The following is a 12072-nucleotide window of genomic DNA, read 5'->3' as shown; positions in this document are numbered from 1 at the left end:
CAGGTTCCTATTACTATTATAATTTTTATTATAAGAGTTTTAAATCCTCCTAGTGCTGGAAACCATTTTCCAAACATGACCCCAGGATTAATTCCATGCCACACTTGCACGGACACGTGCCAGTTTTGTCATTTCTTCAACTGTGTCTTCAACTACCTGCCTTGATCATTAAGTGCAAACAGCATTGGTTAGGTTAGACTTTCCACAGACTACTCCTTCAGCTGCTAGCAAGTAGTCTAGGGCTAGTCTATTTTGATAGAACATTTCTCATCTAGGTTTTTGCTGGGCTAAAACAGTTAAAGCTCTGTCAGTTTTATTAATTATTTCTAAGACAGCTTGTAACCATATGATTCATTTGAGCATATAAATGGGGGTTCGGTATCCCCAGAAGCCATCTTGTGCCTAAGTGGCAGGCCCATAATACTGTATGATTTTTTCAGGGGGCCACTCATCATCTTTCCAATCATCTATAGCTATGTTTCTCTTTTCTTGGAAAGCATAGACTGGGAAGCCTATAAGTGCACCTGTTTTTATGGGCAGTAGGAAAAAGGATGGGTTATAGCACACATCAGGCTGGTCACTTCCAGGGCTATATACCTTGTATAGAATAGCATTATACAAACAACTTCCTTTGAGAGTCCTGGTACACTTGTAATAACCATAAAATAATAGGACTGTAGCCACCTTTTGTCGTACCGCAGTGACTTGATGTATATACTGGAAAGAGTCCTCCATCTGGGGAAGGTCAGTTGAAGTCCTTACTGTACCAGTTCAAATTTTAAGGAAAATGAGTCCCGCGATGAGTTTCTGCATGCTTCGGCCATGCATTGACCAGTCAGCTTCCAGGTGTGACTGGAGCAGGGCTTGTCATCTTCTTCAGAGTCACTTTGCAGAGGTTGGCGAAGCTGCTCCCGTTCACGTGCAGCTCCCAGTCTACCGATGTTCAAGGATGGTCTCAGAGGTTGGGCCTGCTAGAATAAACTGAGTCCAACACCTCTACACAATTATGTTTAACTGGGCTGTCTGATATCGGGAGCAAGGTGGCAGGGTTTAGGGTGTTGCAAACTTCAATGGTCATACGGGGATTTTCACAAAGCAAGCTTTGGTATCTAGTTAGTCTAGTATTCATTAGTCAATGATGTCCTTTGGTATTTAATAAAGTCACCACAGCATGGGGGCCCTTTATCTTTAGGTTTTGCCCAAGAGTTAGCTTATCCGCTTCTTGTGCTAGCAGGGCTGTTTCTGCCAAGGCCCTCAAACATGAGGGCCAACTCTTAAAAATGCCATCTAGTTGTTTATAGAGGTAGGCCACTGGCCTCAGCCAGGGCCCCATGATCTGAGTCAAAACTCTAACTGCCATTTTTTTTCCCCCTCTGTTTGACATATATAGTGTAAAAGGTTTTGTCAGGTCAGGTAGCCCCAGGGTTGGGGCCAACATGAGTTTTTCTTTTAACTCATGAAAAGCTCATTGCTGTTGGCTGTAATAGATGTAGTTTATCCAATCTACATTTTTATTAACTATCACCCACCAAAATATTGACTCAAATCCTGCAGCTATTTGATTTTGGGCTTTAAATTGATCTGGTATTCCCCATGGGACTCCAATTGCATCTAAACAGACGTGAGAATCGAAAGACCCATAAGGGGCTTCTCTCGCTTTGTGATGTCTTATTTTTCCTCCCTCTGGTTGATGAAATGCCAGGGTGAAAGGGATAACCAATTGGACTAAAGCACAAATGCCACTCCAGTTATTCAGCAGAGTGCCCAGTAAAGGTCCACCACAATACCACCACACATCAGCTCAGGGATGAACAAGGGCTGACTGATTGATACGCGCTTAAAAATTCTTAAGCTTACTGCATCCCTTCAGGTCTCCAAGGAATGCTAAGTTTTCTCCCTGTTGTGAGAGACAAGAAGTGAACCTAGTATTGGGAGGTGGAAGCTGGATGGCCTTTTAGGGCTGACTTGCAGGGTGCTGGACTTCAGGATATAGCAGAAAGAGCTTGGCATGACTTATTACTCCAGGCTGTAGAATCCTGGAAAACAGCTACCATGCAGCCTACGCCTGGTTGACTGGAGGACCACCTTAGTGGAACGAGGACAATCTGGGCCTCTGGTTTGCCATGTGCACAAGCATAACAATTGCCTATGTTTAACGTGTGGACGGAATATTTGATCCATTCCAACCAGGCATTTGTATCTTGGTAACCTGCTTAATAGCCAAAGTTTAAGTCTTTAACTTCTATGATCCTCTAGTAAAATGAATGTGTGATTTTAGGAAATTACAAAAACCAGTTGGGACAGTCCATCCTTGCTCTTTAGTGGTCCACAGAGTATTGGACCAACTATGGCATAAAAGCTCTACATCGGGGGGCAAGACTCCTGGTTGTCACTGGGGTCTTTATGGAAATCTCCCTGGATTAAATGGTCCTAATTTACTAATGCCCAGTCTGAGGAGAGTCAGGAAGGACAGAGGTACTTTTCTGAAGTAGAGAGCTGTCTTTGACTTGGCAAGTCCACACAGGGTATAACAAGGCAAGCATTAAATGCAATAGTTTGAGGCAAAATTGACTTGGTTATGTTAATAACTAGAGGATCAGCAATAGAGTGAGAAAAGAAGAAAGAGTAATAGAATAAATGAGAGAGTTAAATTTTTCTTACCTTAGTTTAATAGGGTTTCCCCTGGGACTGTGGTCCACGACTCTGGAGGGTGTGGCACTTTCTTGATTCGAGTGTGATGAATACATCCCCTTTCCATTGTATGAACAGCAGTCTCGGTGGTTAGCAGCACAAGGTAACCTCCTTCCCAGGCTGGTTCGAGTTTTCCCTCTTTCCACTCTTTGATGAGAACATGATCTTCAGGCTGGTGCTAGTTTACTGGAAATTCTAGAAGTGGTACACGTGCTAAAAGACTTTTAGTTTTGAGGGAAAGGAAAGTGGAAGATAAACCAAGTATATAATTTTTAAGAAATTAACCTTTTGTTTTAAATGTGGAGACATCTACAGTAGACTTTATAGTCCTTGGTGCCTTTCTGCTGAGAAATTTCCTTTAGCACCTATTTTTATTAGTTTTTAGACCAAAGAAAGTCAAACACCGTTTTATATTTGAGAATGCTTCCTGTATGATTTTATACCAGATAAGCTAAATTTCACCTTTATATTAGTGTGTTACTAATGTTAAACTTAGTTTTAATAAAACTTTGTAGACATACATATTCAAATTTTAATGTTGGACCATAAGGTAAGATTTTTATAGACTCTTTTTAACCTTTTATAATTTTTGTTAAAGAGCAGGTTAGTGATTTAAGAAAAACCCATTGTGTTTATATTTTAATGTTCAGTTCACAGAAAAACTGGATGATACCTCTTTAACTATAACTAATATGTTTACACACAGAATTTTCTTTACGATTAATGCTTTAAAACTTGCTTAAACCCTCAAAACAAAACTTTTTTTAACCTTTTAATGTAGGTAAAAATCCACATTCTTATGCCTCCTTATAATCCCTTTACCAAACGTATATTTTACTTTCCTTATACACCTTGCACATAAACTGTTTCTTCAATAGTTTTACATTCAGGAGGCCTAATTACTTTTAAATTATACAACATTTCTGGCATAAATTCTTTTTTATAAGTTTTTTTTCTCTTTCATGACTTTCACAGACAATTCTTCAACATGCCTTAATTTTCTTACTTACTACAAACATTTCTTTCTTTAAACAACCAGTTAATTTATTTCAGGACAAGAATTTACCATATAACATTCTTTTTACATAAATTCTTCCCCCCCCCCTTTTCTTCCTTTTTTTCGCAAGATGATAACCATTCTTTTCCAAAGTGAACTTCCTTTATGTCTGTGGACTAGACTGTCTAAGGCCACAAGATTACAAGTTACTGTAATACATGTTACACTGTTAACTTTTAGCTAACTTTACTTTTGCTGAAAACCTTGTAAGTTTGGGATTTCAATTATCCTTTGCTATTAATAAGATCTTGTTTAGTTCAAATTAACTTAGAATTGGTATAGATGGCTTTGTCTTTTTTTTTTTCTTTCAATTACCCAGGAGGAGCCATCTTTCATTCTATCCTGAAGGGACTTCCTCGTAGGTCTGGTCAGACCTTTGTATGGTAATTAAGATTTAAATCCCCTGTTAGGAAACCTGCTGGGTTAAGGGAATTTTCAGTGATTAATGTTAAATCATCATTTTTTTTTTAACAGAATACCCCTACACTTTAAGATTTTTAAGTTAGTAAGCTACCTTTTTGCACCCACCCCCCTTTTTTTTCCTTTGGATACTTCTGAACTGGTGAGGTATGCTCACAATGAGGTTTCCCCTAAGAGTTATTTTTCTACTTTCTTCTGTTAGAAAAGTAGGTGCTGCTATAGATGGAATGCATTTGGGCCATCCATGGGTTACTGGGTTAATGATTTTTCACAGGAAGGCTAGGGGTTATCAGTGGCCTCAGTGCTTTCCAGGTATTCCCTTGTTTACACTGACAACAAAGTGGTATTGGAGTGTTATAGGGTTAAGGAGAATACCTTTAATTATCAATTATAGGTTTTAAATTTACCTTGGCTTTTAAAGGAATAGGGTACCCTGTTTTGTTTTTTTTCTTAACTACTTGTACATCTCTCTCTTTCTCTCTTTCCTCGACTCCTTCTTTGTCTTTCTGTCTCTTTCTCTCTGTCTCTTTCTCTCTCTTTTTGCCTCTTTTCATCTCTGTCTCTTTCCTCTCTCTCTCTCTGTCTCTCTCTGCTGGTCTTTCCCTGCCTCTGCCAGCCACTGATGCTTCTGTTCTCTCAACCACTGTGGGAGGGATCTAAAACCAGCTGTAACCAAGTGTCTACCTAAGGGAACTGATCTGCATGCCCTGGCTTACAGGTTACCTTGTGCCATACCTTTGAAACAAGGGACCTGTCTAGGCTTGCTTCTGATGGCCAGCCCACCTCTAATGCTGGCCAGTCTATTTCACTCAAAGTTCTAACTTTTCCTGGTGTCAGAGTAACACCATAATCTCCCTTAAATCCTTTCTGGAAATTTGTCAACATAGTTCCTGGTAGGGTGGGCTTACTTTGTGCCTCACCCATGCTTCCTCAAGACAAAACACCATGCTTACACCACACGCACACCACAAAACAAAGAATGGGGAAAAAGGGCACACAGACACTTTTACAGTTTACACCAAACTAGAATCAAAACCAAACTCAGAGTATCAGGAAATCCAAGCCAGGTCAAAACCAAAACCAAAGTATCAGGCAATCCAAGTCAAGTCAAAAACAAAAACCACAGTGCCGGTACAGACATGCCATGGGTGATCAGGCCACACTTCCACTCAAATGGAGTGGGCAAGTTCCAAAGACTAGTCTTACCAAGTTTCAGATGTCCAGACTGCAAGTGCCAGTTCTTTCCTGGTGTTTAGCCACTGCATTGATCCTCCACAGGGGCCTGCCATGCACTGCTCTGACAAGGCATTCCACTGGGGAAAGTGCCTACCTGGTAGTGCTCCCAGGATCCACAGCACTCAAGTCAGCCAGAATCCCCTGCAGAGATGCTCCACAGGGCAGGCCTAAGCTGCCTAAGGGGGTGCCTCGGCCATCTGTTAATCACCTCACTTTCTGGTCAGGGAACCAAGAAATGTAGCAGGACAGGCAGCAGACAAAACTCCTTAGACACCGGGTTAAAGAAGGAAGGCACTTTATTCAACTGGGAACTTCAGCAGACTTGCATTTCAAAAGCCAAGCTCCCCAAGTGAGCAATTCCTGTCCCTTTTAAGGGCTTATGACTCTAAGGGGGTCCATGTGAGAGGGTCGTGATCAATTGAGCAAGCAGGGGGTACGTGTCTGGGGGCTGCATGCACCAGTAATCAGAATGGAACAGAACAGGACAGGGATTTTCACAATGCTTTTCCATACAATGTCTGGAATCTATAGATAACATAACCGGTTAGGTCAGGGATCGATCTTTAACTATCAGACCTAGGGCACTACGCTGGACTGTCTGCCTGTGGATTTCATTTCTGGCTTTTAGTTTCTACTTCTTCTGTCTTTGGAGGTGGAAGTTGGGCATAAGACAATATGAGGAGTGGTCTCCTCCCTTAGGAGAAGGGTGTTATTTGTACTTGCCATTTTGAGAGCACACCAAGAGGGGAGGGCAGGGGGTTTTATTTTTAACACAAGGGGCTTTTACTGTTGTGTCTTTTTTTTACTGACTGAATTGGACTGTATAATCTAAGCTAATCTTGATTGGCTAATTTGAATAGAGCAAGGATGTGGGTTACAGTGGTAGAACAAGTAGTTTCAGCGGGAAGAATAGTTGTAGAGTGCATAACTAAGGGAACAGAACAGACGTAAGTTATAAATTAGGACTGGTGGAAAGGGTTGTTTATAGAACAGTTAACTACAGAAACTGGAGAAACAGAGAACAGGAAGAACAGGGAACTAAAACTTTTTGAAGAGGAATTTATCATTTCTGACATGTGTCTAGTCTCTGTTAGCTGGAGTTGGACTGTACAATCGCAACTGAACTTAATTGGCTAACTTGAAAGGGGCAGGGGTGTGATTACACTGGTGGATAACAGGAGGAGTAATTTACAGAGTGACTAGCAGATGTGAGCTCTGTAGATAAGGAATGATGGGAAAGTTGTTTACTGAAACTAAAACAGGGAGGCATAAAGGATAAGGAATGTAGTTTGGCTTTGGGAATATGGAACAAAGAGCAAGGATGCTAAACAAGGCAAACTTTTAAAGAGGAATTCTTTTTATATCTGACAACTAAGATCAAAGCAGAACTGAAGGACATAGAAACAGGAAAATCCCTTCAAAAATAAATGAATATAGAAGCTTGTTATTTGAAAAGATCAGCAAATAGTTGGATTGCTAGCCAGACTAATGAAGAAGAAAAAAGAGAAAAAGCAAATAGACACAATAAAAAATGATAAAGGGGATATCACCACTGATCCCACAGAAACACAGACTACCATCAGAGAATACTATAAACACCTCTACACAAAGAAACTAGAAAATTTAGAAGAAATGGATAAATTCCTGGACACATACACCCTCTGAAATTTAAACCAGGAAGAAGTCAAATCCCTGAATAGACCAATAACAAGTTCTGAAATTGAGGCAGTAACTAATCGCCTATCAACCAAAAAAAGCCCAGGATCAGACAGATTCACTGCCAAACTCTACCAGAGGTACAAAGAGGAGATGGTACCACTCCTTCTGAAACTATTCCAAACAATAGAAAAAGAGGGAATCCTCTCTAACACATTTTATGAGGCCAGCATCATCCTGATACCAAAACCTGGCAGAGACACAACAATAACAAAAAGAACATTTCAGGCCAATATCCCTGAGGAACATTGATGTGAAAATCCTCAATAAAATACTGGTAAACCAAATCCAGCAGCACATCAAAAAGCTTATCCACCACCATGTAGTCGGCTTCATCCCTGGAATACAAGGCTTGTACAACATACACAAATCAATAAACATAATCTATCACATAAACAGAACCAATGACAAAAACCACATGAGTATCTCAATAGATGCAGAAAAGGCCCTCGATAAAATTCAACACCTCTTCATGCTAAAAATTCTCAATAAACTAGGTATTGATGGAACGTATCTCAAAATAATAATAGCTATTTATTACAAACTCACAGTCAATATCATACCGAATGGGCAAAAGCTGGAAGCATTCCCTCTGAAAGCCAGTACAAGACAAAGATGCCCTCTCTCACCACTCCTACTCAACACAGTATTGGAAGTTCTGGCGGAGGCAATCAGGCAAGAGAAAGTAATAAAGTTTATTCAAATAGGAAGAGAGGAAGTCAAATTGTCTCTGTTTGCAGATGACATGATTTTATATTTAGAAAACACCATCGTCTCATCCCCAAATCTCCTTAAGCTGATAAGCAACTTCAGCAAAATCTCAGGATACAAAATCAATGTGCAAAAATCACAAGCATTTCTATACACCAATAATAGACAAACAGAGAGCCAAATCATGAGTGAACTCCCATTCACAATTGCTGCAAAGGGAATAAAATACCTAGGAATACAACTCACAAGGGATGTGAGGGACCTCTTCAAGGAGATCTACCAACCATTGCTCAAGGAAATAAGAGAGGACACAGGCAAATGGAAAAACATTTCATCCTCGTGGATAAGAAGAATCAATATTGAAAAATGGCCTTATTGCCCAATTTATAGATTTAATGCTATCCCCATTAAGCTACCATTGACTTTCTTTACAAAATTAGAAAAAACAAACTACTTTAAACTTCATATGGAACCAAAAAACAGCCTATATAGCCAAGACAATCCTAAGCAAAAAGAACAAAGCTGGAGGCATCACGCTACCTGACTTCAAACTATACTATGAGCCTACAGTAACCAAAAGAGCATGGTACTGGTACCAAAACAGATATGTAGACCAATGGAACAGAACAGAGGCCTCAGAAATAACAGCATACATCTACAATCATCTTATCTTTGACAAACCTGACAAATATAAGCAGTGGGGAAATGATTTCCCATTTAATAAATGATGTTGGGAAAACTGGCTAGCCATATGCAGAAAACTGACACTGTACCTCTTCCTTACACCTTATACAAAAATTAACTCAAGATGGATTAAAGACTTAAACATAAGACCTAAAACCATAAAAACCCTAGAAGAAAACCCAGGCAATACCATTCGGGACATAGGTGTGGGCAAAGACTTCATGACTAAATCACCAAAAGCAATGGCAACAAAAGCCAAAATTGACAAATGGGATCTAATTAAACTAAAGAGCTTCTGCAGAGCAAAAGAAACTGTCATCAGAGTGTACAGGCGACCTACAGAATGGGAGAAAATTTTTGCAATCTATCCGTCTGACAGAAGGCTAATATCTAGAATCTACAAAGAACTTAAACAAATTTACAAGAAAAAACAACCCCATCAAAAAGTGGATGAAGGATATGAACAGGCACTTCTGAAAAGAAGACATTTATGCAGCCGACAAAGATATGAAAAAAAGCCCATCATCACTGGTAAGTTAGAATGGTGATCATTAAAAAGTCAGGAAACAACAGATGCTGGAGAAACTCTTTTATACTACTGTTGGGAGTGTAAATTAGTTCAATCATCGTGGAAGACGATGTCGCAATTCCTCAAGGATCTAGAACCAGAAATAACATTTGACAAATCAAATGTTTCTACGATAAATCATTCTACGATAAAGACGCTTGCACCCATATGATTGTTGTGACACTATTCACAATAACAAAGACTTGGAACCAACCCAAATGCCTATCAATGATAGAATGTATAAAGAAAATGCGGCACATATACACCATGGAATACTATGCAGCCATAAAAAAGGATGTGTTCACGTCCTTTGCAGAGACAGGGATGAAGCTGGAAGCCATCATTCTCAGCAAACTAACACAGGAACAGAAAACCAAACACCGCATGTTCTCACTCATAAGTGAAAGTTGAGCAATGAGAACACATGGACACAGGGAAGGGAACATCACATACCAGGGTCTGTCAGGGCGTGGGGGGTTAGGGAAGGGATAGCATTAGGAGAAATACCTAAAGTAGATGATGGGTTGATGGGTGCAGCAAATCAACATGGCACGTGTATACCTATGTGACAAACCTGCACGTTCTGCACATGTACCCCAGAACTTAAAGTATAAAAAATAAATAAATAAACACTATGGAAAGGTAGGGTTAGAAAGTAACTTCATAGTGGAGAAACCTAACAATCATTACCCTAGTCAGGTGTTTAAGATCAATATCATCAGTCATAAATTATGTTGGTAGTATGTATCCTTGTCATAATGTGACAAAAATGGCACTTTAACTCTGTTATCTTCTTTCCCAAACCCCATAACCCTGGTCTAATTATGAGTAAAAACATCAGATAAATTCTAATAAGGGGATACCCTGCAAAATACCTGACCAGTATTACTGAAAACTGTCAAGATCATCAAAAATAAGAAAAATCTGAGAAACTGTCACAGCCAAGGGGAACCTAAGGAGAGATGACAACTGGAGCAATTTGGTATTCTGGATGGGTTGCTAGAACAGAAAAATGCTAGGGAAAAACTAAGGATATTTGATTAACATATGGACTTTAGTTAGTAACAATGTATCAGTTTTGGTATATTAATGATAAGTGCGCCATACTAATGTAACATGTTAACAGGGAAACGAGGTGTGAGGTGTATGAGAAGTCTCTGTACAGTCTTCTCAATTTTTGTTTTTTGTAAATCTAAAACTATTTTAAATAATAGAGTCAATTTTTTTAAAGGAGATGTTTCTATTAGAAAGACAAGATTATGGACTTATCAAGCAGATCTTTACAGCAAATTCTCTGCTGGTCTATGGGGGGAGGAGATCCACAAATGGTGTTTCATAAACCTCTGTTTTCCAATTTCAAGAAAGTTGGATTTTTCCAAAAGGAAAAAGTTTGTGCATGGTATATAGAAGTTGGTGCATGGATTCATCCCTACATTAAATCTGTTATCACTCAGAACCAGACAGAATTTTTGAGTAAAAATTTAGGTATTTGATTCCTTTTGCAATTGTTGTACTTTATTTGCCTTTTGCTTATTTTTCTCTTTGTTTTTAATTACATACGCTACTATTTAGCTATGGCTTGCTGTGGTATATTGTCGTAGTTTTATCTGTCCAACATGCTTCCCTTCTGAAAGAAACAATTTCTTCCTTCTGGGAGTTACACTTGTCCCCTTTCCACCACCCAAACCATTAGGTTCCATTAATATTTGCAATGCTATAACATTTTGTTATTCCTGACCCCAGACTGGTTTTGGGTCCACCAAATCTATGATGATCTCCCACAATTCCCAACTCAAATGGATTGGTCCAAAATGTGGCCCTTGTTTCATGCTGAAACAATCAGAGCTAGTCTCAAGCTGTTTAAGCCTGGAACATAAAGATAAGTAGTCACACTATTTTGATTGAAAAACTTTTAAGGTTTAAAAACCAGGACAGCCCATTGTTCATGCATCATGCTATGCAGAGAAGATTGGCTCACACTGAGAGAAAATAAAGCTGTCTAAGAAGTGTGGCCACAATGAGAGATACCTGGTGGTGCTCAGCTCACCAGCTCTAGCTGTTTCTGAGAACCAATGCAAGCCTGCTCTTGTCGTCTCAGATTGTTCCACATATTCTAGAATAAATAAACTGATGATTCAAATTTGTCAGAGTTGGTTTCTAATCCTAGCACCCAAGGAAAGTCGAAAATACTAAGTTTAGGCAATATCTCAGGCTGCCATTTTTTAAGAGAGTAACTTGCTGAATTTAGATCCCTGGCTCTCAGGGGCCTCAGCAGGCCGCCAACCTCAGCCTGCTTCCTGAACTGTGTGATGCAGAGCATATTCTGTATTTTATACTCAAAGTGTAGCAGGATTGTATATTTCAAAGAATCAAATGGAAATAAATGAATCTCTGGAAAATATGTGTTCAAAAATGTGATAAGGATTAGAGGTTTAGTTTAAAGCTTCTTCAAAAATCATGTATCTATATCAATATGTATATATATTTGTGAATTCAAATTGTTTATGATATGATTTACAAGATATATGATATCTCTACTGGCTAAAAATCAAATGTATGTTAACACTCGCAAAGTGTTGTAAGAAAAAAAGGTTATATATCTCACTAGTGATTTTTAATGAAACTTAAAGCATAATGACATTTATTACTTCATTATTATATGACTACCCACAATGGTGTATATTGCAGCTATGATCTGCCACAAACAAAAGCAGATAATTTTCTAGATTGTTTTTGATGAAGTATCTGTCCCTGCATTTGTGAATGTTTGCTGATAAGATCTCGCTTTCCTTCCTGACTGGAATGGCACTGGTGGCTGAAAAAAGGAAGGAAGCAAGTGTTCCCTTCTTTTATTTTCCTGTGTTGCATGATCATTACACTTTTCCTTCCACCTTTAAATCCAAAGAAGTCGTCTTTTAAAAAATAGAGGTGATTCCTTCCTTCCTTCCTTCCTTCCTTCCTTCCTTCCTTCCTTCCTTCCTTCCTTCCT

At 39.1% G+C, this 12072-nt stretch overlaps 1 protein-coding gene across 3 annotated transcripts in view; it reads left to right on the top strand.

Annotated features, from left to right (window-relative positions):
* TFPI (tissue factor pathway inhibitor (lipoprotein-associated coagulation inhibitor)) overlaps positions 1-12072 on the top strand; it is a 98470-nt gene that overhangs the window by 41757 nt on the left and 44641 nt on the right. Inside the window, exon 1 of one of the 3 annotated variants that reach the window (XM_012000079.1) lies at positions 2764-2794. The exons of the other annotated variants lie outside the window; for them this stretch is intronic. The gene's annotated coding sequence lies outside the window, so the exon portion shown is untranslated. Of the gene's footprint in view, positions 1-2763; positions 2795-12072 lie in introns of those variants that run through there. 3 annotated transcript variants of the gene reach the window in all.

The sequence above is a fragment of the Mandrillus leucophaeus genome, unplaced genomic scaffold (assembly GCF_000951045.1).
Source record: "Mandrillus leucophaeus isolate KB7577 unplaced genomic scaffold, Mleu.le_1.0 Scaffold615, whole genome shotgun sequence".
NCBI lineage: Eukaryota > Metazoa > Chordata > Mammalia > Primates > Cercopithecidae > Mandrillus > Mandrillus leucophaeus.
The sequence above is the reverse complement of the archived record's forward strand: the minus strand, read 5'-3'. Positions and strand labels throughout refer to the sequence as shown.